We start from the raw sequence: 5309 nt of genomic DNA on the forward strand, positions 1-5309 counted from the left end.
TAAGTTATTATAATTTGTTAAATTATTTATTAAATAAAGATATATATGTATAATTAAATTGAAGGGTGAATTAGCTCTATAACCAAAATCAATAATATAATTAAGAATATAACAGTATAATTGAAGAATAGGAGGAAGTGTATAGAAAATTACTATTTTGGTGTTTTAGGGTAGTGGTGGTGGTGGCCGGAGTCCGACGGTGATGGCCGGCGAGGGTTGCCAGAGTCCAGCGGTGGTGGCCGGCGAGGGTTGCCGAAGTCCGGCGGTGGTGGCCGGTGATGGTGGTTGGAGGCTGGAATCCGGCGGTGGTGACTGGAGACGGTAGCCGGAATCCGACGGTGGTCACCGGCGACAGTGGCTGGAGTCCGGCAGTGGTGGCCGGTGATGTGGACGGAGGCAGGCGACCGGAGGTGGTTGAAGGAGGGGATGGTGGTGGTATGGGGTGGAGATGGTGGTGGTAGGAGAATGGGGATGGTGGTGGTGGGTGTTGACAAGGGTAAATTGATATATATTATAGTTTATATAGAGTATATTACATTTGTATGATTAGAATAATTAGTTGTTAAATTATAGTTTTTTTCTTAGTTATAGAGTGCAATTCCCTTAAATTGAATGGAGTAACTATATAGTATATTTTTCTTATTGTGTGAAATGTGTTAAAATGATATCTTTATAAAATGGATAGAATATAAATAATAAAACAACACAAAAGTCAAATAATCAAATTAGTGAAATGATTTTCTGAGTAAACCAAAATTTATATTGATACGTGAAAACGGACAAATCGTTAAGTAAGAATTTAACGTGATAAAAATTCTTACTTATCACGTTATGTACTCGACATCACACATCTCTACAACTTGGTAAGAATTTAACGTGATAAAAAATACTCGACATCTCCCATATAAGAGTTGACCTAATCCATTGGAGTTTCTTATTCTTATGTTATTAGGCTCAGAGATTCTTTCACCATTTGGACATGTTTAGTCAAATATTTTTGAACAAAGTTTTTAAAATAAAGATTTATTTGTAGATAGATTATTGGATTTTTCCAACGTTGGCATGTAAGAGAAAAAAAACAGTAGACAACGAATTCACCCCAAAAAAAAAAGTGGCTTTCATGAAAACTAAGCGGTAAAGCATGAATATTGTTGCGTTTAAAAAACTTGGACTTGGAGTGTTTGTTTAACTTTAATTATTGATTAACAAATGTGATCAATTTGCCTTCTTTCGCCGATGAGCTGGATTTTGTTATTTTGATTCGTCCTTTCGTTGTACGTATGACATACTTTTTTGCATTATCATATTTTAAACATAGAAACCAGATGTCTTCCATTTTTGTTTTGTAATTAATTATACTTTTTGTTTATAAAGTCAAAACATGAATCACAATCATCAAAGATATCACAATCTTTTTTTTTTGTCAATTACATGAATTTTTTGAAACTTTGTCAACAAGTGTTTAATGAAATTTTTTGTAGACAATAATAATACAATAAAATAATAGTTATCTTTTGGTCAAGATTACAAAAGATAATTGTTTATTAAACTTTGATTTTGATTTAATATTTCTCCGTTTTTAAAAATAAGTGTTTAAATTGTTATGATAATTCTTTTTTTCCCACAATTGTTATGATAATTATTTCAATAGATTAGCTCATGCAATTGCTAAGCTATCACTTCAAAACTCTCTATCGGTTCCGGTTCAATTATTCCAAATGAAAAGCATATTTTGTCTCTAAAGAGAAAATTAATTTTCGATAACTGGAAGTTCGACAATTTTGTTAATTGTTTTAGTATATTGTAATAATTTCATTTTTTTCTGTGTCCTTAATAGTGAAAATAAAACTTTTTGCTTGTATTGGTAAAATAGAATTGAAAATTGGTTTCAGAAAATTATATTTTTTAGTTATTCTAACTTAAATATATTTAGTTTCTTACATGGATTTTCTTTACAGAAAATGGGTATATTCTAACCATATATAGATATACTGAACTCGATATTTAAAATTTTTGTTCACCACATTAATAACTTAAACTTATATTTTGAAAATGCACACGAACAATAACAGTTTAAGTTTAGACAGGTAAACGACTATTATTTAAAAAAAAAAAAGTTTTACGTTTTACATCTATTGGATTCTGTAAATCTATTTGATGTCACATACTATATTATTTATATCCGTCTATCCAATAGAATGAAAATTAGACGGTAGAAAAAAAACATTAAAAAGATGAGCGGTGGACAAACTGAACAATGCCATTAATTTAATAGGATAAGATTTGTAGTTGGAAGTTCATTTAAGCTAAAATTACCTTTGAATCTTTGATCTATCAATCAATCACTAATTAAAAAAACTTAATCGTGTTATAAAATGAAATCAGCCAATCACATGTGTTCTGCCTGAGCTGGATATCTACTTATACCCGATTAGCCGCGTCAGCACTCACTATTCAAATATTATCTTTTTTTTATGTTACATGAGGATATCTAATTAATCATCAACTATATTTATATGGAATTTTGATCATTAAGTTAGATCATGGCTCTAAATACGCCATTTGTATAAAATATGAACCTCAAGTCTATATATCAAGGTGTTAATCCCGAGCTGGATCAAATTGTAACGTTGCAAACCAAAACTTAGCGTTTTAGGGTGGGTATCGATCGACACTCATAGTGGTGTCGGTCGACATCACTTATTCTGGTTCGGCCAAATTGATTTAATTATTGATTTGGATCGGTTTGGTTTTGGGAAAACCATCTAACTGAGTTATTTAAGGGAGAAAACGATCTAGGTCGTGGTTGTTTTGTCTCAAGCCGTTTTTGAGAAAAATACAGAGAGAAAAGGAGAGAAACTGTTCTTGAGGTTTTAGAGAGAGTTTGTGAGTTTTAAAGGTGTTTTTGGAGAGATCTTGCTGTGAGAGTGAAAATCCAAGGCTAGGAACGTGGTGGAAAGATTTTTGTGGTGTTAACTTCGTCTTTTGGGCTTAGATCTCTTTGTTGGCTAAGGTGAGTGCATAACCATGGCTTATCTAAGCTAAGATCTCTGTTTCTGTGATATTGTGTGTTGTTTGGTTGTTTGTTTTGGTTGTATGTGAGTTTTTCGTAGCTCCTAAGGCTTGGATTCGTTCCTGGGATTGTGTGGGACGAAAAGGAGCAGTTTGGAGGCGAGATTCGGAGGTTCTGCTCGAAGGAAATTACTGCTCGACAATGGTGTCAGTCGACACTAACGCGAGGACGGCTCGAGAACTTAGCGAGTGTCGGTCTACACCATGTGGAGGTGTCGGTCGACACCGTTAGGGTTTTGGGGGGTGTCGAGCAGGTGTCGGTAGACACCCAAGTGGTGTTGGTTGACACCAGATGTCCAGTGTCGGTCGACACCTTCTGGTATCGGTCGACACTCTTCCGACAGTAACCGGATCGTGTCGGGTCACTTGTTCATGTTTCTGGTTTGTTTTATTGTTGTTGTTTGTGGCATGAGAGATCTTATTTCTTGTGGATATAGCCCAATAGATGGGAGGATTGCCTCACTGAGTATTTATCAAATACTCATGCATCTCAATTTGTTTTTGTGGTGCAGGTAAAGACAAAGTGTGATCGTGGAATCAAGGCAATGAAGAGGAAGATGTTCTAGGGACTCGATTGGATGTTGTCTAGCATTGCTAGGTTGCTAGAGTTGGGTCATTAGAAACATTGCTAGGATTGCCGGTTTGGTGTTTCTTGTTTTTTGACATTAAAATGGTTAGGATTGGATATTGGTTATTCTATTATAGATTATTATTGGTTATTTAATTGGTATTGTTATTCCGCTGTTATTTGTGATTGAGGTTAGGTGGCTAGTGGGTATTGGACCACTAGTCGTAGTTAATTATTAAAAAAAAACAATCAGGTTGTTTCAGTTTGGTATCAGAGCCCTTACGGTTCTAGGTTTGGGTTCACTAGGTTTCTGTTGTGTTGTCTGGGATTGCATGTCTTGATTGATTATGTGAGTTAGTCAATTGTGTGTGGCATGAAGTCCTAGAACATCTTCTTCGAGCCTACAGTGTGATTCCGCGGTGAGTTTTTATTTGTGTGTTATGTTAATTATGTGATTAACCTTTTGCTCATGGTAGTGCAGATGGTTAGAGAGGATGCTGTTGCTGGTCGTGGTCGTGGACGCGGACGTGGTCGTGGTAGGGGCAGGGTCCCAGTGGTTAGTGAGACTGCAGACCAGAGTGTGACAGCAGAGGGTATCGGCGAGTCGCAGGGTGTCCAGGGGGATTCCGTGAGTGTGGCCGGAGGGGGCGGTGTTGATGCTCCAGGAGCCGGTGATGTTAGGGCCCCAGGTGCGGGTGTGCCAGTGGGCGGAGTCCCGGGTGTCGACCTTGCAGGTTTGCTGGCACAGTTGTTAGAGCGGTTGCCACCTGTGGTACCGGCTCAGGCTCAGGTAGTGCCACCAGTGGTGGCGGAGGAGCGCCAGCCAATGGCTGCGGCTGTGGGAGTCCATTCTCGTTATATCAACATAAAGACAGAGTTGGGCCGTATTGGTACCGAGCGGTTTTTGGGAGGTACAAATCATACCGCTGCGGATGCGTGGAGGAGGAGTGTGGAACGTAACTTCCATACTCTGAAGTGTCCTGAGGGGTTTTGGGTGGACATTGGGGTTCACTATTTGACTGGTGATGCTCAGTTGTTTTGGAGTTCTGTGACAGCCAGGAGAGTGCAGAGGGATATGTCTTGGGCTGACTTCGTCTTCAAGTTCAACCGCAAGCAGTGGATAGGTTGGAGGTGCAGTTCATTCAGCTAGCTCAGGGGACTCGGTTAGTGCGGGAGCTTGACTTGGAGTTCAGTCGACTTCTGAGATATGGGGGTTGGGATATGGAGTCTGAGGAGGCTCAGATCAGGGAGGTTCTAGCAAGGGAGGTAAGCCTGCGCAGGGAACCAAGAGAAATTAGGAGGCTAGGCAGACGTCGAGTGGTGCGAGTTGCTTCAGGTGTGGGAGCAAGGATCACAAGATTGCTAGCTGTCCCAAGAGGAGTGCCCCGTCGACATCAGATCGTGTGTGCTACTATTGCAGCGAGCCAGGGCACATCAATCCTTATTGTCCCAAGTTACAGCCGGTATCAGTGGCGGCGTTGCAGCAGGTGGCACAGATTGAGCAGGCGCCACAGGTTTACACGACTGTAGAGACTGGTGGAACCAACGCCGGGGCGATCACATGTATAATCTCTGATACTTTGTCTTTGTGAATTCTTAGTAAGTTCAGATTTTATGTTTTCCTGTGATAAAATGTTAGGTTCTAACACATGAGGTTTGTGTAGGGACC

Source organism: Camelina sativa, chromosome 18 (genome assembly GCF_000633955.1).
Source record: "Camelina sativa cultivar DH55 chromosome 18, Cs, whole genome shotgun sequence".
NCBI classification, from domain to species: domain Eukaryota; kingdom Viridiplantae; phylum Streptophyta; class Magnoliopsida; order Brassicales; family Brassicaceae; genus Camelina; species Camelina sativa.